General features: G+C 40.4%; 1 long non-coding RNA gene across 3 annotated transcripts; it reads right to left on the reverse strand.

The window, feature by feature from the left end:
* Nucleotides 1-2,422: 2,422 nt before the first annotated feature.
* LOC130977069 (uncharacterized) lies at nucleotides 2,423-4,974 on the reverse strand. 3 transcript variants are annotated; one of them, XR_009084830.1, is made up of 5 exons: nucleotides 4,929-4,974; nucleotides 4,357-4,511; nucleotides 2,944-3,031; nucleotides 2,825-2,867; nucleotides 2,443-2,476 (listed from the first exon to the last, which is right to left on the reverse strand). It is a non-coding gene; the product is annotated as an uncharacterized LOC130977069 (long non-coding RNA). The 3 variants fall into 3 exon arrangements; XR_009084829.1 differs by lacking the exon at nucleotides 2,825-2,867 and having other exon boundaries at nucleotides 2,423-2,476; XR_009084828.1 differs by having other exon boundaries at nucleotides 2,446-2,476; nucleotides 2,825-3,031.
* Nucleotides 4,975-27,157: the final 22,183 nt, after the last annotated feature.

Here is a 27,157-nt window from a genome sequence, read left to right on the forward strand (position 1 = left end):
AAATTGAACTCGATACATAACCATTTTCTTAATAAATCAAGAATCAAAGAATACAATTTTTCGAATCCAGTCTTTTCCAAATATCTTCTCAAATAAAGTCCTAATTTTTATAATAAAATTTCGGTAGCATCTGCCCCAAAACTCAGACTTTGACACCCTTCTCGAGTATCAACTAAAACATTTTCAAATCAAACCAATCCAAAATCAAATCATTTTCAACAAATCAAACTCATTTCCAAAACTTTAAGGAAACAAATTCTGTAACTGTCCGTTTAACAAAACCAAATAATAATTCAATCAGACAATCATATTCATCCAAATCAAGGCAGACAATTCATAAGACTGCGTAATCACCAAAAATGTATTTATCACATCAATATCCATTTACAACAATTTCAAATTAAAAAAATTGAGTTTGTAGAAAAACTCCTACCTCGAAAAGTTGAACCCATAAACCAAACACATCAAAAGAAACCTTTTCCTCTCGGCCCGACATTAGTGACAGCCGCAAACACAACTCCACTCACTTCTGTAATAGTAGAAACAACTTTAATCACAACATGTGGCCCCGATAACTTAACCCTAAAACATTAATATCATGAAAACCTTAAAACACAAAACAAAAATATTAACAACAAGGATTCTGGGATAGAGATACTCACTGGAAAGACAAAACGAAGCAGTGGCGGTCTTTGAACTGATTTGTCGGTAGCTCCGATAGCCACCTTAAGCGACAGCCGCTTCCAGAACTCTGGTGATGGTGATTTTTTATGACGGCAACGACGTTCTCCGGTGGGAAAAGTGGCGGTGGTTGGGTTCAGCGGTGCCAGGTCTGCAACCCTCTCTCTCACTCACGAACCCTCTCTCTTTGCAGATCTGCTTGACGATGGCTCCAAGGTTGACCAACAGCGACGACGATGTGGCAGGATGCGATGGCACATGGTGCGGCTCTCCCATCTCTCTCTTCTACTCCCTGTGTGATAAACCCCATTTTTAGGGTTTATCTTGTGTTGAATTTAGAGGATTTTATCAACTTTTTCCACATTTATTCACTAAAATAGCATGGTTTTGCAAATTCTCTTTAAATTGTGTTTAAGAGTGAAAACATGCTTTTTAGGCCCAAAAATTGATAAATTTAATTCACTTTAATTCCATTCGATGCCTTGATATATTTGTTAAGTAATTTCAGGTTTAGAAGGCAAAGATTGGATTGAAGGAATGAAGAAAAATAATGTAAAAATGGAGAATTCATGAAGAAATGAGGATTTGCTGAATTCAGGGCGACGCGTATACGTGGCTCATGTGTATACGTGGAAAGAAAATCTACCAGGCGATGCGTATACATGGCGCATGCTACGGGTGGGTGAAAATCTGTCAGGCGACGCGTATACGTGGCCTAGGCTAAGGAAATTGAGTGACCTTGAGTCATTGGGTCTAATTGGATTGGTGATTTAGGTCCCCTGTTGATCAATTTGATGTCCATTGACACTAACCTACCATTAAGATAATTAATGTCTAGGTTGGGACTTATGGTTGATGTTGATCAAGCCCATTTAACTTACTTCAAGTATAGAAGTAGACTTGATGGGTTGGTCCACTACAAGAAAAATACCCATTCAGGTACACTTGAAAAGTGTAGCCAAAAGTGAAAAAAAATGATGCCTTAGGCTACGGCTACGCTTTTTGGGCTATGGCTACGCTTTTTGGAGTGATTCCTATTCGGCCGTTGCCTATTCTCAAAGGCTACGCTTTTCTGCACCAAAGGCTACGCTTTTCAAGTGATGCTGTCCAGGACCAAAGGCTACGCTTTTCAGCTTCCATTTTTGCCAGAATAGGCTACGCTTTTCAATGCTACTGCATCACTTTTAAAGCGTAGCCACATTGTATACCATGGCTACTTTTTATAAGTGTAGCCTTAGGTCCCTCATTTTTTTATATATACTATAGCTACTATATATAAGTGTAGCCTTAGGTCTCTTTTTTTTCTCTCTCTCTCTCTATATATATATATATATATATATATATATATATATATAATTTTCTAATAATTATTAATACAACATAATAGTTAATAATATAATTACATATATAATAATTCTGCATTTTTATTTAAATGAGTTGAATTTTATAAAATAAAAATAAATACTTAATTATACTAAATAATTTCTTTAAATAATAAAAATTATCTCTAACCAAAATATATTTATAATAATGATCCAAAAGTACTAGAATGAAGTTAATTGTAAAAATTCATTCATTTCACACTAAAGTAAGCACAACCATATCAAAATAACCATAATATCACTTAGAATTTACTAGTAATACTCTACAAAAAAACATATCCTATGTACATAAGTATTTTCTAATAAAAGTCATTAGTCACCATACATATAAAGATTCTAAACAGTACTCTATCTTAGCCAATAAACCACAATTATAATAAGCTTAATCTTCATTGCATAATCTTCATTGATACCTTGCATAATTATATAGAAAAGTAGTTAGAAGAATATTTATAATGACATTCGTAATTATAAAAATTAAATGGAATTTTTGTTATATCAAGATTTTACATGTATAAGCCTATTGCGCATTTCATCAAACAGCTCAAGTGCAAAATCACTAAAAGGAGCACACAATCAATAAGCTCATAAATCAAACCATCAACATTATTAACAAATCGCGCAAGCTTCCTATCTCTATCTCAGCATGCATATTTCTTACCATAACAAAATAGATCATCCAACATTCAAAAACAAAAACAATGATCCAATAGTGGAAATTCTAAAAGTAAATTCACAGAATAAAAGTACTTGTTTCCTACCTCACCAAACTTCCAGTATTCATGTTTATGATATTTCACTCCCCTGTGGTAAAACAGTTACACTAGAAAATGGATTCGAATTTAATTTATCTAAAAAGTAAAAGCGAAGCTTTTCTTACTTCTGAGCAAGCACAGGGCCGGATTTTATGCACCCAATATACACTCGAGGTTCCATATGGTGCATACTCAGAGTCAATCCAAATGTTGCTGTGAAGAGAGGAACAAGATAAGGAAAATGTAGCACAGTACAAAGCAAACACCAAAGAAAACACAAGAAGTAATTTCACTCAGCAATCCCTTAATTTCTATAAAAGATTCTAACAATAGGACAATAATGAATACAACTGAAGTATTATTGCTTGGATTTAACTCTTCTAATGAATTGTTTAACTTTTTTTATCTAATTACTTATTATTAATTCGCTACGATTATTCAATTATTCATATCTATCCACGCTGTCAGGAAAATTGGACTCCAGAATATGCAAGGCTCAAAGCAAGGGTGGAAGTCTTAGAGAGAAATCAAAGGTATCAAAGAAAATAATTAAGTAAAAGCAAGGGTTTGTGTTCCTATATTATATGCTTTTTAATTTTTCTTTTTTAGGAATTTTATGGGACAAGATCTGCAATGCTTAAGTCTAAAAGAGCTTCAGAATTTAGAACAACAGCTTGATTCTGCCCTCAAATAAGTTAGATCATGAAGGGTAGTAAAACCATGCAAACCTTGGGTGTTTTTGGCCATATATATAGTGATGATGATTCTGATTTTACTTATATGTAATATATAACTTGCAGAACCAACTCATATACGAGGATATCTCAGTGCTTTAGGAAAAAGTTAGTCTCAGTTTGTGTAAACTTTACATTTCAAAAATATCTTATAAGCATAATGAATTACTAAAAAGTTATGATAAAATAAAATTACTCTTAAGAGAGAATAGGAAAGCACAAAAAGGTCATCATGAGTCCTACAAAACATATATAAATGAACAAAAACACAAAAGCAATTGAACAAGTAAACAATCAAAATACTCTAAGTCTAAACTATCAACAAAATTTCTATTTTTCTTTTGTTAATTGGTACACCTAAACATGCTTAAGTAAAGTCAAATGCAAAAGTAGCAGAATAATAAGAAAAAGACAATCTAAACATTCAAATATAATGAAACACGTAATGGAGTAATGAAGCAAAAAATTTTAACACAATTATTGCTTTTAAGACAACTAGAGAACAGAAACTCGACCAGAACGACAAATGCCATATGATAAAACAATTTCAAGACAAAGTAAGGTGTCCAATAACACTTTCTTTATTAGAGAAAATAAAAGACAACTGGAAAATAGCCTACACAACATGATCTCAATGCATTATACATAATCTCAAAATTTGAAAACCATTAAGTCACCAGCAGAAAGAAGCATAGAAATAAACTTAATTGACTAAAGCACACCTGACTGAAAACACTTGCATTTTAAATAAATGGCCATGTACCCTAAAACTGAAAACATAACGGTGAAGGAACATTGACTAACTTGAAGGTACGACCATTCTTAGTGAGCAGTAGATAATCAGGGGCTTTCACAACTGAGCTATCTGTAGAATGTAATTCAATGTGCTCCTCAAACACAGCCAATTCTTCAATTTTGTTGGCATCCTCATGAAATTTTGGATCAACTTCCACTGTCCACTGTAAATACAAGTCATAAAATAAATTGCCATTTGAGCACAAACTAAAATTTACAATTAACTTAGAATGGCAAACAACATTGCACTTATCAGCAATTACACCAGCAAAAGAACAATTGTGAGACTGTTATCAAGTTTCATTACATGCCTCATCAACAATTTCTGTTAACAAACTAAATCTAAGCAAACACTACTCTTGTCCTTTTATCGCCTCAGAAGGTACACTAATATTGTTCATGAATTCAACAATTTTTTGTTATTTCATCCAAGAGTTTATTAGAATTAGAAAATGCACAGTCATCACTCATCATTTATTAGTTTTCCCACATTCCGATCTTTAATCCATCACAGTTTTCAAATATCTGACCTAAAGATATGCTTTGATCATCAATGGACAACAAGCTGATTATGCTCTCACCTCAGTAGATTGTTGGAAAGCACTAGCCTCCCTCAGGTAGATGCCCGTGAAGAAGGATCTGCAATCAGCAATCATATGAATGAATATAATTTTTGAGCTTCGATACATGCTTTTAGTTAGAATTTCACTATAGTCTATAGGTGCAGCAGCATTTGAATATGATTCTAGTCATAGGTTAGTTTTCATTAATAACTGAATTTATTCATCATCATTGTTGTAAAAGCCAATACTCTTTTCCCTAACTTCTTCCAGTTTTTACTTGTGTCTTATCATGAGCATTCTAATTCTTAATAAATAACAGAATATCAGAAACAATTTCCCCCGAATGAGTTAGTTATTTATAAGTACAAAACAGGCAGAAAAATAATCTATTAAACCACGCATCTTCATCAAGAACAGCATGCATGTTATCAAATCACAATTTACAAACCCATATTTCACAGATTAAAACCCCCAAATTAAAACCCCTAAAATTAGAACCCTAAAACTCTAAAATTGTAGAACCAAATACAAATCAATACATACATACTCAACGATGTAAGCAGCACAGAGAAGACGATGATGAGAAGAATGGCAAAGAAGAGCGATGATTAGTGCAGCAACAGCGACGGTGACTGGCGGTGAGTGGTTACTGGGTGGCGACGGTCACCAGCAACGGTGAGAAACCGAGAATGGCGAAGGTGATGGTTACAGAGATGACGATCAAACTGAAAGGGGAAGATGATGAGAAGCGCAGAGATGACGATGCTGAGAGTGGCGCAGCTCAGTGCAGGAGGGCGAAGAGGAGCGACGGTCAGTGGCGATAGTGAGTGCTGCGTGTGGTTCTTCGCGATGTTGAGAGGGTTTCAGAAAGGGGGATAAAGGCATTTGATAACAAAAATATCAGAGAGGGTTCTTCGCGATGATGAGTGATGAGCTTTAGAGGGAACAAAGGCGATGTGATTCGTCTGGTTCCAGAAAGGGGATAAAGGCGCTGTGATTCACCAAGTGCTGTGAGTTTCAGAAAGAGGATAATGAGCTTTGGAGGGAACAAAAGTTTCACCAAGTGTTTTGAGTTTGCTTTGGATCGGGAAAAAAAAAAGGGGAAAAGCGCTTATTAGGGCATTAGGCATCACTTTTGAAGCATACCCAAAACTTAATAAACAGGCTACGCTCAAAAAGCGTTCTCTTTGACACAAAAAGTGAATCCATAGGTATTAACATTCAGCTACGCTTTATAAGTGATTTCTATAATACCTAAGGCTACACTTTTTAAATGATGCCAGAATTGTGTTTCCTTTTCTCTAAAAAAAAGACAACACTGAAAAAAGTGTAGCCTATTCTATGAATAGGCTACGCTTTTCAAATGTAGCTTAAAAAAAGTGTGGCTGAATGGGTATTTTTCTTGTAGTGGTCCCTCATAATTGTTAATATATAGTTGTTTAGACAAGGATGGTGATCTCAATTTCCATGCCTTAACCAAGAATTCTTTTCCTTTCCTTTATTAGTTAATTGTCATTTACTTTCTTGTTATTTACTTTTCTTGCCAATCACCAAATTAAACCCCTTTGTTTCTTCATAGCCAATAATAGAGTACTTCATTGCAATTCCTTGTGAGATGACCCGAGGTTTAAATACTCTCAGTTTTTATTGGGATTTGTACTTGTAACAACCAAAATTAAACTTTGATGGAGAATTATTAGTTGGTTTGGAACTATGCTTACAATGAAGTTCTCTTTTCTATTGAGAAATTCTAGACCGACAATAATTCTCACATCATGTTTTTGGCTATTTTACAAAATTTACAAAACCATGCTATTTTAGTGAATAAATGTGGAAAAAGTTGATAAAATCCTCTAAATTCAACACAAGATAAATCCTAAAAATGGGGTTTATCAACCTCCCCATACTTAAACAATATCATGTCCTCATGCTAAACCAAGAAGGATAAGAAACGGTATGAACATTTATTCAAGGTAACTACCTATATGCAATCTATCTACATGCAATCAATCTAAGTGCATACAACTACTTGGTCAAAACAAATCAATTCCCAAGAATACATATATGAATACGAGGGCTAAGGCAATCATGTTCAAATCAACTCTGCAATTGAATGGAGTTATTGAAAGGAATTTACAAACTTGCAAGAAACGAAATAATAATAGGTGGAAACATAAAATTGAGCAATCGAACCCTCATCGGATGTGTATCCGCTCTAGTCACTCAAGTATTTAGGGTTGATACACTTAATTCTCCTTTAATCATGCTTTCTAAGATTTGTTTTTCATCTAACAATCAACAGTTATTCGGTGCATGCATACAAATATCATGAGGTCTTATCCATAGGTTCTAATGGGGCTAGTGTCAATGTAATATTGTATTTGGTCAAGTGAGCTTTAAAATTTGAATCTTTGATTAACTTAAGCCCTCACCTAAGCTACAACCTATACAATTCAAATACAAACCTAACTACCCATTCTTCACTTTTTCACACACTCATGCATTCTCTTTTTTATCACAATACATATACATTGTTATTATTAGCTTCACCTTGGGGCATTTTGTCCCCTTTTTATTGATTTCTTTTTTTTCTTTTCTTTTTCATTCTTTTTTTTATATATATATTTTTTCTTTTTCTTTTATTTTTTTTCAAACTAAAAATATATACAAGAGTATTAATGCATATGGTTTAATATTGAATGCATGAGTATGTACACAATTTCCAAGATCTTTAACAACAATACAAAACATAATTTTACCTCTCAACCAATGTCCCAAGTTTTTCCAAACTTGAATGATACACACACTCACTAGCATAAGCTAATCAAAGATCTAAATTAAGGACATTTTATTGTTTTTCGCTTTAAGGCTTGTAATGTACTAAAATTAAGAACAAGAGGGGATTAAAATAGGCTCAAAATTGGCTAACAATGGTTGATGAACGGTAGGCTATTTGGGTAAGTGAGCTAAATGAAATGATGGCCTCAATCATATAAATGCATGTGTACATGGAATAATGGACATAAAGAATCAAACAAATCAAAGATTACAATCATAGAAAGAGAATAATCACACACAATTAGGCTCAAAACTCATATGGTTGTATGTTCTTGGCTCAAAAACATGTTCCACAATGTATAATTCAAGCAAGTTCAATGAAAAATTTTTACTCAAATCAATTGGGGTATCAAGTCCCTATTAAGAATATTTTTCTTGGAGAATTTCATTATTTTAACTGAGCTTATTATATATATATATATGCAAACCTAGAAAATTCATCTAAAAATTCTAAAAGACCAAATAATAAAAGAAAAATAAAATGCGAAAGTGTTAGGATTAGAAATTTGTCACCCAAAAATGACCGTTTCGGTCGGATGACCTCCCCACACTTAAAAGTTTGCACCGTCATCGGTGCATTCAAAGATGAGCAAGGGGGATATCGTGACTTTCTGGATTGCCACCTTCAGCTGGTGGATCAACCGGTTGCTGCATGTTCTTTCTTCCGCTTCTCTTGTTGCTTATGGTGCATCCTCCATGAAAAATAGAAAACCAGATAAGAAAACAAGTAAATGCAAAAGTGAGGAAGCATATATTTTTGGAATGAGATAATAATCACTAGAATGAAGTGAGTGACCCAATGCGTGACATGGATAAAAGTAAGTGTGCATTCTAAGTTGTGCGCAGTTTAGAAAACACACTAACATAAAAAGCTATGTCATAGTTACACAAAAGGAATATGCACTTCACTCAATCTAGTGTGCTTGAGATTCTTCAAAGGAAACTTGTAAGTTAAGACCAACAAACAAGTCATAAAGAAGCATGAAAGCATTCAAGCGATAATCAAATAATTGTGAAATGGAAGATGAAGGAACATTGGTTGATGTGCAAGGAGACTTTAATGATAAAGGAACCATGAAAATCACACATCAACCAATGACACACTTTGAATTTTGGTTTCTATCACCTAGTGGACATAAAATAGGACACATGGTTGCTATCAAGAGACTAGAGGTGAAATCACTCACATAGCAGGCAAGGTTCATATAGCTTGACAATTTCAAAAAAATGTCACTAGGTGAGCTTACAATCCAAATTCACAATTGGAGAATTATGCCAAAATGACTAGTTTCACGTATGTGTAGAGCTCATAGTTAAACAATTGAGGGTCAACATGTCCTTAAGGCATAAGCATAACATATGAATGCATATGATCAAACAACACAATGCATTGAGATAAATGCACAACATCCAACATCAAGAAATTGTCTAGTCAAAGTAAAGAGTTCCAATCACATATTGGCTAGCTACCACATGCAATTCAAAAGATTTAGAATGCTTGAAAGGCAATTCTCATGCACTTGGTATGCACAAAATTAAGCATGAAGAACTCAAAACCAAGTAACAAATTATAACCTCAATAAAGGATTCCAACAATGAATATTAGCAACAATGATGCTAGGATAGCATCTCATGGGTAATCAGCAGCAATTAACATCAAAATTAGCAAATTAAATCAATAATCCAACACTTAGCACCAAAACAGAAAATTGAAGTAACTAACTAACTAACTAACTAACTAAAGGAGAAAATGTCGGATGGTGAATGATAGTGGTGGGTGATGGATGGAGGAGGGAAGTAAAAGAGAAGAAGAGAGAAGAAGAAAAGAAATGGAAAGAAGAGAAGAAAAGAAAGGTGTGTGAATAGGGCAGGGGGTCACGCGTACGCGTAACATGGGAAAAATGGAGATGACGCGTACACGTGGGTCACACGTATGCGTAGGGTGGAATTTATGCTAGACGCATATTTTTGGCACCCCACCAGCACAACTCTCTGGTTTTTGGCCCATGCAGCAGCAGCATCAATGCGATGCATGCGCGTCGGTGATGAGCGGATATTTTATACGCTTTTTGGCATTTTTAGGTAGTTTTTAGTATATTTTAGTTACTTTTTATTATATTTTTATTAGTTTCTATGCAAAAATCACATTTCTGGACTTTACTATGAGTTGGTGTGTTTTTCTGTAATTTCAGGTATTTTCTGGCTGAAATTAAGGGACCTGAGCAAAAATCTGATTCAGAAGCTGAGAAAGGATTGTAGATGCTGTTGGATTCTGACCCTCCTGCACTCGAAGTGGATTTTCTAGAGTTTCAGAAGCTCAATTGGCGCACTCTCAATTGTGTTGGAAAGTAGACATCTTGGGCTTACTTTGCCTGAGATTTGATGGCCCAAACTGGCGTTAAACGCCAGCCAGAAACCCTTTTCTGGCGTTTTACGCCAGAACTGGCATACTTCTTGGCGTTAAACGCCCATTTTGGCACCCAGGGTGGCGTTTAACTCCACTTTGAGGCATATGCATGCGGAAGCTTGGAAGCTCAGCCCAAACACTCACCAAGTGGACCCCGAAAGTGGATTTCTGCACTATCTGCACTTAGGTACTCATTTTTATGTAAACCTAGGTTACTAGTTGAGTATAAAAACTACTTTTAGAGATTCATTTTGTAACTTATGACATTTTACATCTCATATTGTATCTTCTACGGCATGAGTCTCTAAACACCATAGGTGGGGGTGGGGAGCTCTGCTGTGTCTCAATGGATTAATGCAATTACTATTGTTTTCTATTCAATCACGCTTGATTCTATTCTAAGATACTCACTCGTACTTCAAAATAGAGAATATGATGATCCATGACATTCATCATTATCCTCAACTTTATAAACGCGTGCCTGACAACTACTCCCGTTTTATTTGAGCTTAACGTAGTCATTGGGTGACAGCTTGAGTGCGTACCTCTTGGGTCTCTGATCCACGGACCGAGTCCGTGAGATTGGAACCTTCGTGGTAGTGGCTAAAACCAATTGGTAGCATTCCTGAGATCTAGAAAGTCTAAACATTGTCGGTGGTATTCCGAGTAGGATCTGGAAGGGGATGACTGTGATGAGATTCAAACTCACAAATGTTGGGCACAGTGACAGTGTGCAAAAGGATAGAGAGATCCTATTCCGACACAAGTGAGAACCGATAGATGATTAGCCGTGTGGTAGCTGTGCCTGGTATTTTTCATCCGAGACGAGAAATCCGACAGATGATTAGCCGTGCAGAAACCGTACTTGGACCATTTTCACTGAGAGGATCATACAGCCTGCCTTGGAAGGAAGCCATGCGTGTTTGGAGAAGAGGACAGTAGGAAAGTAGAGATTCAGACAATAGAGCATCTCCGGAACCTCAACCTGTTCCTCATTACTGAATCACAAGTATCATTTATTTCATGTTATTTACTTTTCATAAACAAAATCATTTTTATCATTAATCTCCTGACTAAGATTTACAAGATAACCATAGCTTGCTTCAAGCCGACAATCTCCATGGGATCAACCTTTACTCACGTAAGGTATTACTTGGATGACCCAGTGCACTTGCTGGTTAGTTGTGCGGAGTTGTAAAAAGTGTGATCACAATTTCGTGCACCAGTCAGCCACGTGTTTGCATGGGCGTCACTTTTTTTTACTCTTTTTTTTAAAGAAAGCATAAAAACAGAATTAAACACTCTCCTACCCTATTTACACTCTAAACCAACCAAAATTTTAAACTTAACAAAAATCTTTTTAGCTTTTGAAAAATTTTTCAAAGACAATACAAACAAAACTTGCACTTCAAGCAAAGTGCAAATCAAAAACAACTATTCTAACCAAAACATGAATCTAAATTGCACCAATTTAAATTGCATGTGCCATTTCTCGAGGAAGTTTTCAACCATTCATAGTAGATTAACAATTTTGAATGCTTTTACTTCTATTCAAAGCCTCAACTCAAGTTGGAGGAATTAGTTGGCTCAAAAAGGCATATTAATATCGTTTGTTTTTGCATCCACCATAAGGGTTCTGAGTTTCTTTATCTCTCCTGTGTAAATGGACACGCTTAAGCATGTTCCTTAAAATATCAACCATTATTAATAGAAAAAATAAGGAGGAAAAACAAAAAAATACGAAGCATCAAGTTGGACAATGCACAACACATAAAAAATTAAAAAGGGTTGTTTCAATATTCAGTAATAGACCAATCTGATAACACTCATGCTTTATTAGAGAAACATTCATCATCATATAAGTAAAGATATATGTTTCTTCTGCCACACATCATTGCATCTGTTCCGAGGGTTACCTGAAACGTGTAGCTCGGTTGTCTGGAGAGGCCCGAGGTGGGGGTTCCGTGACCCGAGCTTGATGTGTGGAGTGGTTGGTGGTTGTACCTGCAATGACACTCCGATGCTTAAGTTAGCATGGGTCCAAGCAGATATGTGTAGAATGTGGAATGAATGTCATACCTGGGTGTTCCAGTGTATTTATAGTAGTTGGCCGTGATCTTTCCCTGGATAAGATTATTCTTATCTTATCTTATCTTTTGGGAGTTTTATCTCTATCTTTGTGGAACCGCCTTTTCTAGGCCCTTTCGGCCTTTGGGTTTTGGGCTGTGTTCCTTTTGATGGGCCTTCCTTTGCTTCATTGTCCGAGGTCCGACCTTTAGGCGTGGGCCTTAGGACAAGGTCGGACCTTTTATGGATCTGCCGAGTTGGAGGAGCCCGGTCAGGGTATGAACAGTGCCCCTGCCCGAGTTCGTCCTTTTTGGGAGGTCGAGCTCGGGCATAGTAGTTTTTCAAATTTCAAAAAATGGCCGTTCCTGCATTTATTGCATTTTACCGTTTCTCCTCGATTTCCGTTCGGGCTCTGTGGAGGCATTTATTTATTTGCTCCCTTCCTTGTTTTTCTAAGTTTTGCCATCTCCTTTTACGAGCACCGCTTCTTCTCTCTCTTTGTTCTTCTTCCCGAATTTTTCCGTGTGTCTTTCCGCGGTTTCATCTGCGCCGCCGTTTCGTTCTCCTTGATTCGGAGCTCTTCGCCTTCGTTTTTCTTCTTTCCAGGTTTGTTTCCCATGTTTTTCTTGTGATCATATGCTTCTGTTCTTTGTGTGGCTCTTGTTTGTTTCTTTTTTCTTCACGCCTGGGTTGCCCCAAAAAGAGGCGCCGCCGTTGTTGTTTGCATATGGGGGGGCTCTTTTTCGTTCTCTGGCTTTTTGTTTCGGGTTTTGCTGAATGGGTTTTTGCTGTCTTCTTTTATGTGATTTTTGCTTGCTGTTGTATTCTTCTTTGTAGGTAAGAATTTTATGTCTCGAAAGGTTCTTCAAGCGATGTCGACCAAGATTCCAAGTGGTCTTGGTTGGGTAGACCCTCTTCCTCTAAAAGTCCCTTCTGTGGTAGATTCTGAGTATTTAGCTAGGTTCCGTAGGCACTGTAGCATATGTGAAAATAGGGAGTCTGAGAGGGATTATGAACTAGTAGCCCCGGATTCCGAGGAGAGAGTGTGCTTCCCGCCCCTAGATAGTTCCGAGAAGCTCTTCTTTTATGCTTATGATTGTTTTTTCTCTAAGCTGAGTGTCCGACTTCCTTTTACCGACCTGGAGTCCGAGGTGTTATGGTCTTGTAACCTTGCCCCTACGCAGCTCCATCCGAATTCTTGGGCGTTTTTAAAGCTGTTTCAACTTTTGTGTCAGTTTTTGGGCGTCGTTCCCTCTATTTCTCTTTTTTCCTACTTGTTTGTGTTGACGAAGCCGGGGTCGGGTGGAGGGAAGGTATCTTGGGTCTCTTTTAGGGCTAACCAGGGAAGGAAGTTTTGTACCCTGTATGATGAGTCCTTTCACGATTTTAAGAACTATTATTTCAAGGTCTGGGCTACTGGAGACGTCCGACCTTTCTTTCTAGATGAGAGTGGGGAGCCTTCTTTTCCTCTTTGTTGGCAGGAGAATGTAGTGTCTACTAAGTATACTTTTGAGAGTCTAGATGAGGTGGAGCAGGCTTTTGTGGGTGTGGTAAGCAGTTTATGGGGTCGGGCACCTCACTTGGACACGAAGAAAATGTTGGGAGATCCAAGCCTTCTCCGTTCCGAGTTAGGTAGTTCCCGACCTCTCCGAGATTTAGTATTTTTGGCTTTGCTTGTTTTGGTGGAATTTCTGTTGTGGTAATCCTTTTTCTTTTATTTCTGCAGAGATGTCTTCTCAGGCGGATTCCATGAAGTACCTTCGTCGGACGAAGAAGTCTGTGGCCGCTCGGAATATTGAGGCTGGGGGGGCTTCTGCCCGATCTTCTCCGGAGAAGACTACTGTGGGTGTCACTACTCGGTCAAAGACTATTCCGACTCCCCAGTTTCGAGCTATTAATCAAGATCCTCCGACGTCTAGACCTGCTACCTCTTCTCCTCCTTCGTCCTCGGGTCCTCCTCCCAAGAAACAGAAGACCTCTCAAGAGCCTGCGGGTTTCAATGACAAGGATTTCGATGCTCTTGGTTGGGTTGAGCAGCATATTCTCCCTCAGACTTTTATTTCTACTGATGATGTGTCTATGGAGCACCATTTTCAGTATATGGCGCGGAGCTGTGTCCGGATGGCTAGTCTTCATGCCGCTATTGCCCGGGAGTTCAAGAAATCTCCTATTGGTGCGACCAGTTCCCGACTTGAGAAAGCTCAGTCTGAGGTCGAGAGAATTAGTAAACTGAAGGCTGCTAGGATTGCTGAGCTGGAGGAGTCTTTGGAGAAGGAGAAAGCTAAAGCTACCGCGGCTGTGGCGGCGGCGAGTTCGTCCGAGGAGATGGCGAAAGCGGCGAAGGAGAAGTATACTCGGACACTTGCCGAGCTTGTGGACACAAAGGAGAAGTTGCAATCTGCTCAGGATGATTTTTACGAGCTAGAAGGGCATGTGGCTAAGGGCATGGATGCTATGTATGAAAATTTGAAGGCTCAGGTCCGGGTTCTTGCTCCCGACCTGGATCTGAGTTTATTTAGTATGGATAACGTTGTTGTGGAGGGTAAGATTGTTCCTGCTCCCAACGAGGATGAGGTTCCGGTGTCCGACCCCAAGGTTCCGGTGTCCGATCCCACAGTTCCGGTGGCGAGCCCGACTTCACCTTTGGCCGGGGATGGATCTGGTGTGGAGGTTTTAAATCGAGATGACGGTGCCGTCGATGCTGTCCCGATTTCTATGTTTCTTCCGCAGCCTTCTGTTGATGCGGCATCCGGAAAGGATCTTTGATTTTCTGTAATCCTTTTATCTTTTGGTTTTTTGCCCGGCCTGTGGGCTCTTTTTGTTTTTGGATGGTTTCCGTGAATGCTTTGGACACCCTTCTTGCTTTTAGCTACTTGTAGTAACTTTTTAGCTTATTATGTGGTGTTTTGCTCCGCTTTTATGCTTTTTAGTTGTTTTTGGATAACAACCTTTTAGCTAGCGCTTTTTTCTCTGAAACTTTTTGTTTTTTCCTTTTGATTTCGTTTTTTCGCTTGTACTTTTTAGTTGCTTTTTGTATAGCAACTTTTTAGTAAGCGTTTTCGAAATCTTTGTTTTCGCCGTTTTAAGGCTTCCTTCTCGGGTCCGGGTTTTTTCCCGGACCTCGGGTTGGGCGGTCGAGTACACCCTTTGTTGGGTCCGACTTTGTCGTTGGTCGGCCTTTTAAGTTATTTTTGTAATCTCTTTTTATTTGGCTTTTTGAGCCTTTTTCAGAGTTACTTTATAACTTCTCACATTAATTTGAACCTCGTCGCTTTTATCTTTGCCGACCTTGTGTGGTCTCTCGGCAATGATTTTTTGCGTTTTGTCGAGCATAAATTAATGCGCCTTGGCGGGGTACTTTTTCAGGATTTGTTTTATCACGAGGAAGAACAAAAGAAAATAGAAAAATTTGATTAGTATTAAAAAGGAAAGAATATTTACAGAGTGTTTACCCTTGACTAGGTCGGATGCCTTACTTGACCGGGTGTCTCATTAAAAAACCCTTGTAGGGAAAAAGAGTACACCTCGGGTCAAATTTTTCTAGCTGTAGTATCGTCTTAGATTACAGGCGTGCCAGGCCCTGGGCAGCTCATTGCCTTCTAGGTCGGATATCTTGTAATAGCCTGTTCCTAAGACTTCTGTTACTTTGTAGGGTCCTTTCCAATTTGCAGCTAGCTTTCCTTCTCCCGACTTTTGTGTTCCGATGTCATTTCGGATTAGAATTAGGTCGTGAGTGGAGAAGCTTCGTTTTATTACTTTCTGATTGTATCTGAGGGCCGTTCGCCGTTTTAAGGCTTCTTCTCAGATCCGGGCTCTTTCTCGGACCTCGGGGAGGAGGTCGAGTTCTTCCTTTTGTGCCTGCGGGTTACCTTCTTCGTTGTAGAAGATGACTCTGGGTGACCCTTCATCTATTTCGATAGGAATCATTGCTTCCATCCCGTAAGCTAGTCGGAATGGTGATTCTCCCGTTGTAGAGTGTGGAGTTGTCCGATATGCCCATAATACTTGGGGGAGCTCCTCGACCCATGCCCCTTTGGCCTCTTGGAGTCTTCGTTTTAACCCGGCCAAGATGACTTTATTTGCGGCCTCTGCTTGTCCGTTGGCTTGTGGGTGCTCGACTGAGGTGAATTGCTGTTTGATTTTTAGTTCGGCCACCAAGTTCTGAAAACTTGTGTCCGTGAACTGTGTTCCATTGTCTGTTGTGATGGAGTAGGGGACTCCGAACCTTGTGGCGATGTTTCTGTATAGGAATTTGCGGCTTTTCTGAGCCGTGATGGTGGCTAAGGGTTCAGCTTCGATCCACTTTGTGAAGTAGTCGACCCCTACTATGAGGTATTTGACTTGCCCCGGTCCTTGGGGGAACGGGCCGAGTAGGTCGAGTCCCCATTTTGCGAAGGGCCATGGTGCGGTGATGCTGATGAGGTCTTCGGGTGGTGCCTTGTGAAAATTGGCGTGTTTTTGGCAGGGGGGCATATTTTCACGAACTCCGTTGCGTCCCTTTGCAAAGTTGGCCAGTAGAACCCGGCCCGGACTACTTTCTTGGATAATGCCCGAGCTCCAAGATGGTTCCCACACATGCCTCCGTGGACTTCTTCGAGGACATTCTTTGTTTCTGAGGTCGGGACGCACCTAAGGAGGGGGTTTGCGAATCCTCTTCTGTATAATACGTCATGAATTAGTGTATAATTCTGGGCGTCTTTCGTGAGTCTTTTAGCTTCCTTTCTTTCGGCGGGGAGAGTTCCCGACTTCAGGTAGCTGAGTATGGGGGTCATCCATCCTTGCTGTTGGTCGGATATATTTAGCGTTTCTTCCTCTCTTAGCACGGAGGGAGATTGTAAGGTTTTCTGGAGGAGACTTCTGTTGTTGCCTCTGGGCTTGGTGCTGGCAAGCTTCGAGAGGGCGTCTGCCCGGGCGTTTTGTTCCCGAGGTATGTGCTGGATCTGTACCTCTGGAAAGTGGCGTAATTGTGCCTTTGTTTGGTCCAGGTATTTTTTCATAGTTGGGTCTTTGGCCTGGTAGCTTCCATTTACTTGTGATGTGACGACCTGGGAGTCGCTGAAGATTGTGATTTGCTGGGCTCCGACCTCTTCGGCTAGCTTTAGACCTGCTAGTAGGGCCTCGTATTCGGCTTGGTTGTTCGAAGCCTGGAACTCGAATTTTAGGGATAGTTCTATCCGCGTTCCTTGGTCGCTTTCGAGTATAACCCCGGCTCCGCTTCCAGTTTTGTTTGAGGATCCGTCGACGTACAGGTTCCATGAGAGTGGGGTTCCAGGGGTCTCAGTGTATTCTGCGATGAAGTCGGCTAGATACTGAGATTTTATGGCAGTCCGGGTTTCATAGTGGAGGTCGAACTCGGACAGTTCCACCGCCCACTGCAGTATTCGTCCTGCCAGGTCTGTTTTTTGGAGGATGTGTCTCATGGGTTGGTTTGTCCGGACTTTGATGGTGTGGGCTTGAAAGTAGGGACGGAGCCTCCGAGCTGTAAATACTAGGGCGTAGGCGAATTTTTCTATCTTCTGATAGTTTAATTCGGCCCCTTGTAGTGCCTTGCTTACAAAGTATATGGGGTGTTGTCCTTGGTCGTTTTCTCGTATTAATGCTGAAGCGACTGCTCGATGTCCAACCGAGAGGTACAATACGAGTTTTTCTCCTTTTAAAGGTCGGGTTAGGATTGGTGGCTGCCCGAGGAATTCCTTGAATTCTTGAAAGGCTTTTTCGCACTCCGGGGTCCATGAGAAGGGTTTCCCTTTCTTTAGGAGTGAGTAGAGAGGTAGTGACTTTATTGCTGATCCTGCCAAGAATCGTGATAGGGCGGCTAGCCTTCCATTCAGTTGTTGTACTTCTTTGACACACGTCGGGCTCTTCATATTAAGTATCGCTTGGCATTTGTCCGGGTTTGCTTCGATGCCCCTTTGAGTCAGCATGAAGCCTAAGAACTTTCCGGCTTCTGCAGCGAAGGTGCACTTTGTCGGGTTAAGTCTCATGTTGTGTTTTCTGAGGGTGCCGAAGACGCTGGTGAGGTCGGTCAGCAAGTTTTTGTCTTCTTGTGTCTTTACCAGCATGTCGTCGACGTACACCTCTAGCTGTAGTCCGATGTGCTCTGAGAACACTTTGTTCATTAGCCTCTGGTAGGTTGCCCCTGCGTTCTTCAGCCCGAAGGGCATTACTACGTAGCAGTAGTTTGCCCTTGGGGTTATGAACGAGGTCTTTTCTTGGTCGGGCCCGTAAATCGGGATTTGATTGTATCCCGAGTATGCGTCCATGAAGGAGAGATATCTGTAGCCTGAGGCTGCGTCTACTAAGGCGTCGATGTTTGGTAGTGGATATGGGTCTTTGGGGCAGGCTTTGTTGAAGTCTGTGTAATCGACGCACATCCTCCATTTTCCGTTGGGCTTTTTTACCAGAACCACGTTTGCGAGCCATAGGGGGTATTTTACTTCCCTAATGAACCCTGCATCTAGTAGTGCTTGTACTTGTTCTTCTATTGCTTGCATGCGCTCGGGTCCGAGCTTCCGGCGTCTTTGTTGGACAGGTCGGGATCCCGGGTAAACTGACAGCTTGTGGCACATCAGGTCGGGGCTTATGCCTGGCATATCGGAGGCTTTCCAGGCGAAGAGGTCGGAATTCTCCTTTAAAAGGGTTATGAGTTCCTCTTTTAGGCCTGTTTTGAGGTTCGCTACTATGTTTGTTATTTTTTCAGGTGTGTTCCCAATCTGGACTTTTTCGGTTTCTCCCTCTGGTTGTGGCCGAAGATCTTCTCGGGCTTGAACTCGTCCGAGTTCTATTGTGTTGACCTCTTTCCCTTTTAGGCTTAAGCTTTCGTTGTAGCATTGCCGCGCTAGTTTTTGGTCGCCTTTTAGGGTAGCGATTCCTTTTGCGGTAGGGAACTTCATACAGAGGTGTGGGGTCGAGACTATAGCTGCCAGCCTGTTTAGTGTTGGTCGCCCAATGAGGGCATTGTATGCCGAAGTGACGTCGACTATAATGTAGTCGATGCTTAATGTTTTAGATTGCTCGCCTCTTCCAAAGGTAGTGTGTAGCGAGATGTATCCTAAGGGATGGATCGGAGTATCCCCTAGCCCAAATAGGTCGGTGGGATAGGCCTTTAGTTCTTTTTCTTCAAGTCCGAGCTTGTCGAAGGCCGTTTTAAACAGGATATCTGCTGAGCTTCCCTGGTCAATCAGGGTTCGATGTAAGTTGGCGTTTGCTAGGATAATGGTGATTACCATTGGATCATCGTGCCCGGGAATTATCCCTTGGGCATCTTCTCGGGTAAATGAGATAGTAGGTAATTCGGGCAGGGGACCGTCTTCTCGGACATGATAGATTTCTTTGAGGTGTCTTTTTCGCGAGGATCTGGATGTTCCTCCGCCTGCAAAACCTCCATTTATCATGTGAACGTGTCTTTCAGGGGTTCGCGGGGTTTGTTCGGCCCGACCTTCGTTATCCCCCCGCCTTCTCTTCCTGGTCTCTTCTCCTTTGTCTGCTATGTATCTGTCGAGTTTTCCCTCTCTGGCCAGCTTTTCTATAACATTTTTTAGGTCGTAGCAGTCGTTAGTAGAATGACCGTAGAGCTTGTGATATTCACAGTATTCGGACCGATCTCTTCCCGTTCTCTTGTGTTTTAGAGGTCGGGGCGGTGGGATCTTTTCGGTGTGGCATACTTCTCTGTAGACGTCTACCAGGGAGACTGATGAGCGGATAATTTGTATACTTTTTGGCATTACTTTTAGTATGTTTTTGATATGATATAGTTAGTTTTTAGTATATTTTTATTAGTTTTTAATTAAAATTCACTTTTCTGGACTTTACTGTGAGTTTGTGTGTTTTTCTGTGATTTCAGGTATTTTCTGGCTGAAATTGAGGGACCTGAGCAAAAATCTGATTCAGAGACTCTAAAGGACTGCAGATGCTGTTGGATTCTGACCTTCCTGCACTCGAAGTGGATTTTCTGGAGCTACAGAAGCCCAATTGGCGAGCTCTCAACGGCGTTGGAAAGTAGACATCCTGGGCTTTCCAGCAATATATAATAGTCCATACTTTGCCCAAGATTTGATGGCCCAAACCGGCGTTCAAAGTCACCTCAAGAAATTCCAGCGTTAAACGCCGGAACTGGCACCTAAATGGGAGTTAAACGCCCAAACTGGCACCAAAGCTGGCGTTTAACTCCAAGAAGAGTCTCTACACGAAATTGCTTCATTGCTCAGCCCAAGCACACACCAAGTGGGCCCGGAAGAGGATTTTTATGTCATTTACTCATTCTGTACACCCTAGGCCACTAGTTTCTTATAAGTAGGACCTTTTACTATTGTATAGAAATCTTTTGATCACTTTTAGATCTCTAGATCATCTTTGGACATTTTAGTTCTTAGATCATTGGGAGGCTGGCCATTCGGCCATGCCTAGACCTTATGCTTATGTATTTTCAACGGTGGAGTTTCTACACACCATAGATTAAGGTGTGAAGCTCTGCTGTACCTCGAGTATTAATGCAATTACTATTGTTCTTCCATTCAAATTCCGCTTGTTCTTTTACCAAGATATCACTTGTTCTTCAACATGATGAAGGTGATGATTGACGCCCATCACCATTCTCACCATGAACAAGGTGACTGACAACCATCCTTGTTCTACAAGCATCTAAGGCTTAGTGAATATCTCTTGGATTCCTGATTGCATGATGCATGGTTGATCGCCTGACAACCGAGTGCTCGCCTGACAAACGAGCCAGCCATTCCGTGAGATCAGAGTCTTCGTGGTATAGGCAAGAACTGATGGCAGCATTCAAGAGAATCCGGAAGGTCTAACCTTGTCTGTGGTATTCTGAGTAGGATTCAATGATTGAATGACTGTGACGTGCTTCAAACCTGTAACCTACTGGGCGTTAGTGACAGACGCAAAAGAGTTATTCTATTCCGGTAGGGGAGGGAACCAAACCGGTGATTGGCCGTACTGTGACAGAGTATTGAGCATTAGCTTTCACTGCGCGGATGGGAGGTAGCTGCTGACAACAGTGAGACCCTATACGAGCTTGCCATGGAAAGGAGTAAGAAGGGTTGGATGAAGACAGTAGGAAAGCAGAGAGACGGAAGGGAAGGCATCTTCATGCGCTTATCTGAAGTTCCTACCAATGAATTACATAAGTATCACTATCTCTATCTTTTATGTTATTTTCGTTCATCACCATATATATATCTGAGTTTGCCTAACTAAGATTTACAAGATGACCATAGCTTGCTTCAATACTAACAATCTCCGTGGGATCGACCCTTACTCACGTAAGGTTTATTACTTGGACGACCCAGTGCACTTGCTGGTTAGTTGTGCGAAGTTGTGTAATGCCATGTATTGAGCGCACCAAGTTTTTGGAGCCATTACCAGGGATTATGAGAGTTGTGAAAAAAGTATAGTTCACAATTTCGCGCACCAAGTTTTTGGCGCCGTTGCCGGGGATTGTTCTAGTTTTGAGCAAGCCTTTGGTAACATCAGTGCCAAGATCCGGCAACAACATCAATTTTTTGGTGTTATTGCCCGGGATTGTTTAGGCTGGACAACTGACGGTTCATCTTGTTGCTTAGATTAGGTATTTTTTTTCGAAATTCTTGAAGATGAATTCTAGAGTTTCATGATGATTTGTTGAAATCTGGCTGGCTGAGAAGCCATGTCTAATCTGATTGGACCGAGGTTTCAACTTATCACCACAAGAGCTTGTTGATTTTAATCAATTTTGCTTTTGGAGCAGTGATCTGCTAAGGCTTGGCTGACCTTTGGTCATGTCTAGTGTTTTGGACCGAAGCTTTCTTTGAAAGCTTGGCTGGCTGTGAAGCCATGTCTAATTCCTGGACCGGAGTCTTAGACTAGCATTGCACTGATTCCTGGAATTCTCATTAAAGAATTTTGATACCTTTTTCCACTTAATTTTCGAAAAACACAAAAAATTACAAAACCATAAAAATCCAAAAATATTTCTTGTTTGAGTCTAGAGTCTCATCTTAAGTTTGGTGTCAAATGCATGTTTTTGTTACATTTTTCGAATCCATGCATATATTTCTTGTTTTAATCTTTAATTTCTATTGACTTGAGTGTTCATGTGTCTCATATAGTGTCAGTAGTATACAAACCGCTAAGTTTGGTGTCTTGCATGCATTGTTATTTGATTCTTGTTGCATTTTAATTATTAAAAATCCAAAAATATTTTTAATTTGTGTCTTTTCAAGTCAATGATACAAGGGATTGAAGATTCAGAACACACTGCAGAGGAATTATACAGAAAAAGCTGAGCATTCAAAAATGCCCAGTGAAGAAGGCAAACTGGCGTTTAAACGCCAGCCAGGGTACCTGGTTGGGCGTTTAACGCCCAAAGAGGTAGCATTTTGGGCGTTAAACGCCAGAATGTATACCATTCTGGGCGTTTAACGCCAGGATGGTGCTAGGGGGAAGATTTTGTTTTCAAATCAATTTTTTTCAAGTTTTTCAAATCAAATCTTTTTCAAATCAAATCTTTTCACTCAAATGTTTTCAAAATTAATTTCTTTCCTTTCAAAGATACTTACTAACAATTAATGATTTGATTGAACATTTTTTGCCTTTTCTGTTAAGGAAGGTTTATGTTTGAATCATATCTTTTCTTGTTAGGCAAGTCACTAATTTTCCAAATCAAATCTTTTAAAATAATTTTCAAAACATATCTTTTAAAATGGTTTTCAAATCATATCTTCTCAATCACATCTTTTTAAGACAATAACCTTTCAATCATATTTTTTTTATCATATCTTTTTCAAATTAGTTTTCAATCAAATCTTTTTAGTTTCCAATTTCAAAATCTTTTTCAAAAATCACTTGATTTCTCTTCCACTTTCAATTTTCGAAAATTATCAATCAAATTTTCAAAATGTTTTCAAAATCTTTTAATTGAATTTTCGAAAATCCTCTTCCCTCCTTCTCACATCCTTCTGTTTATGGAGTACCACTCCTTCTAAATGCACAATTCGAACCTTATCTAATTAAAGTTCGAATTCTTCTTCTCCTTCTTCTTTCTATTTCTCTTTTCCTCTGACATTTCAAGGAATCTCTATACTGTGACATAGAGGATTCCACATTTTCTTTTTCTCTTCTCTTTCATATGAGCAGGAGCAGAGATAAAGGCATTCTTGTTGAAGCTGATCCTGAACCCGAAAGGACCTTGAAGAGAAAGCTAAGAGAAGCCAAAGCACAACTCTCTTTAGAGGACCTGACCGAATTCTTCAAGGAAGAAGAACCCATGGCAGCCGAAAACAACAACAATGCCAACAATGCAAGGAAGGTGCTGGGTGACTTTACTGCACCTACTCCCGACTTCTATGGGAGAAGCATCTCTATCCCTGCCATTGGAGCAAACAACTTTGAGCTTAAGCCTCAATTAGTTTCTCTAATGCAACAGAATTGCAAGTTCCATGGACTTCCAATGGAAGATCCTCATCAGTTTTTAGCTGAATTCTTGCAAATCTGTGACACAGTCAAGACTAATGGGGTTAACCCTGAGGTCTATAGACTGATGCTATTCCCTTTTGCTGTAAGAGACAGAGCTAGAATATGGTTGGATTCTCAACCTAAAGAAAGCCTGGACTCTTGGGAAAAGCTAGTCAATGCCTTCTTGGCAAAGTTCTTTCCACCACAAAGATGGAGTAAGCTTAGAGTGGAAGTCCAAACCTTCAGACAGAAGGATGGAGAATCCCTCTATGAAGCTTGGGAAAGATACAAACAATTAATCAGAAGATGTCCCTCGGACATGCTTTCTGAATGGAGCATCATAGGTATTTTCTATGATGGTCTCTCTGAACTATCTAAGATGTCCTTGGATAGCTCTGCTGGAGGATCTCTTCATCTGAAGAAGACGCCTGCAGAAGCTCAAGAATTGATTGAAATGGTTGCAAATAACCAATTCATGTACACTTCTGAAAGGAATCCTGTGAACAATGGGACTAGTCAGAAGAAAGGAGTTCTTGAGATTGACACTCTGAATGCCATATTGGCTCAGAACAAGATATTGACTCAACAAGTCAATTTGATTTCTCAAAGTCTGTCTGGAATGCAAAATGCACCAAACAGTACTAAGGATGCTTCATCTGAGGAAGAAGCTTATGATCCTGAGAACCCTTCCATGGAAGAGGTGAATTACCTAGGAGAACCCTATGGAAATACCTACAATTCTTCATGGAGAAATCACCCAAATCTCTCATGGAAGAATCAAGAGAGACCTCAACAAGGTTTCAATAACAATAATGGTGGAAGAAACAGGTTTAGCAATAACAAGCCTTTTCCATCATCTTCTCAGCAACAGACAGAGAGTTCTAAGCAGAATACTTCTGACTTAGCAACAATGGTCTCTGATCTAATAAAGACCACTCAAAGTTTCATGAATGAAACAAGGTCCTCCATCAGAAATTTGGAAGGACAAGTGGGTCAGCTGAGCAAGAAAATTACTGAACTCCCTCCTAGTACTCTCCCAAGTAATACAGAAGAAAATCCAAAAGGAGAGTGCAAAGCCATTAACATGGCCGAATTCTGGGAGGAAAGAGAGGAGGAGGACGCCACTGAGGAAGACCTCAGTGGGCGTGCACTAACCTCCAATGAGTTCCCCAATGAGGAACAATGGGAATCTGAGGCTCAAATTGAGACCATAGAGATCCCATTGGACCTACTTCTGCCATTCATGAGCTCTGATGAATATTCTTCCTCTGAAGAGGATGAGTATGTCACTGAAGAGAAAGTTGCTAAATACCTTGGAGCAATCATGAAACTGAATGACAAGTTATTTGGAAATGAGACTTGGGAGGATGAACCACCCTTGCTCACCAAAGAACTGGATGACTTGTCTAAGCAGAAACTGCCTCAAAAGAGGCAGGATCCTGGGAAGTTTTCTATACCTTGTACCATAGGCACCATGACCTTCAAGAAGGCCTTGTGTGACTTAGGGTCAAGTGTAAACCTCATGCCCCTCTCTGTAATGGAGAAAATAGGGATCTTTGAGGTGCAAGCTGCAAGAATCTCATTAGAGATGGCAGACAATTCAAGAAAACAAGCTCATGGACTTGTAGAGAATGTTTTGGTGAAGATTGAAGACCATTACATCCCTACTGATTTCATAGTCCTAGAGACTGGGAAGTGCATGGATGAATCCATCATCCTTGGCAGACCCTTCCTAGCCACAGCAAGGGCTGTGATTGATGTTGATAGAGGAGAGTTGATCATTCAAGTGAATAAAGAATCCTTGGTGTTTAAGGCCCAAGGATATCCCTCTGTCATCATGGAGAGGAAGCATGAAGAGCTCCTCTCAAAACAGAGCCAAACAGAGCCCCCACAGTCAAACTCTAAGTTTGGTGTTGGGAGGCTACAACCAAACTCTAAGTTTGGTGTTGGAAGGTTTCAACACGGTTCTGAGCATTTCTGAGGCTCCATGAGAGCCCTCTGTCAAGCTAATGACATTAAAGAAGCGCTTGTTGGGAGGCAACCCAATGTTTTATAATTAATTATTTTCTTTTGTTATTTTATCTTTTTTTGTAGGTTGATGATCATAAGAAGTCACAAAAACAATGAAAAAAGCAAAAACAGAATGAAAAACAGGAAGAAAAATAGCACACCCTGGAGGAAGAAGCTGCTGGCGTTTAAACGCCAGTAAGCCTAGCAGTTGGGCGTTTAACGCCCAGTCTGGCACCATTCTGGGCGTTTAACGCCAGAAAGGGGCACCAGACTGGCGTTAAACGCCAGTAAAGGGCAAGAACCTGGCGTTAAACGCCAGGAATGGGCACCAGCCCGGCGTTTAACGCCAGAAATAGCTCAAAACGTGGATTTTGATGCTATTTGGTGCAGGGATGACTTTTCCTTGACACTACAGGATCTGTGGACCCCACAGGACCCTACCATCACTCTCTCTCTTCTTCCCCCATTCACCAATCACCTCAACACCTCTTTCCCAAAAACCCCTCACCTATCAAATCCCATCTTTCTCTTCACCACTCACATCCATCCTTCATAAATCCCCACCAACCTCACCCTTCAAATTCAAACCACTTTCCCCCCCAAACCCACCCACCATGGCCGAACCTTCACCCCCTTCTCTCCTATAAGTACCCTTCTTCAACTCTTCATTTTCACACAACCATCTCCCTCTTCTTCATTTCTTCTTCTTCTACTCTCTTCTTTCTTCTTTTGCTCGAGGACGAGCAAACATTTTAAGTTTGGTGTGGTAAAAGCGTTGCTTTTTCATAACCATTTATGGCATCCAAGGCCGGAGAAACCTCTAAAAAGAGGAAAGGGAAGGCAAAAGCTTCCACCTCCGAGTCATGGGAGATGGATAGATTCCTCTCAAGGGTGCATCAAGTCCACTTCTATGAAGTTGTGGCCTTGAAGAAGGTGATCCCCGAAGTTCCCTTTTCACTCAAAAAGGGTGAATATCCGGAGATCCGCCATGAGATCCAAAGAAGAGGTTGGGAAGTTCTTACCAACCCCATTCAACAAGTCGGAATCTTGATGGTTCAAGAGTTCTATGCCAATGCATGGATCACAAAGAACCATGACCAAAGTGTGAACCCGAATCCAAAGAACTATCTCACTATGGTTCGGGGGAAATACTTGGATTTTAGTCCGGAGAGTGTGAGGGTGGCGTTCAACTTGCCTATGATGCAAGGAGATGAGCATCCTTACACTAGAAGGGTCAACTTTGATCAAAGGTTGGACCAAGTCCTCACAGTCATATGTGAAGAGGGCGCACAATGGAAGCAAGATTCAAGAGGAAAGCCGGTCCAATTGAGAAGGCATGACCTCAAGCCCGTGGCTAGAGGATGGTTAGAGTTCATACAACGCTCAATCATCCCCACTAGCAACCGGTCCGAAGTTACCATAGACCGGGCCATCATGATCCATAGTATCATGATTGGAGAAGAAATAGAGGTTCATG

The sequence above is a fragment of the Arachis stenosperma genome, chromosome 4, assembly GCF_014773155.1.
Source record: "Arachis stenosperma cultivar V10309 chromosome 4, arast.V10309.gnm1.PFL2, whole genome shotgun sequence".
NCBI lineage: Eukaryota > Viridiplantae > Streptophyta > Magnoliopsida > Fabales > Fabaceae > Arachis > Arachis stenosperma.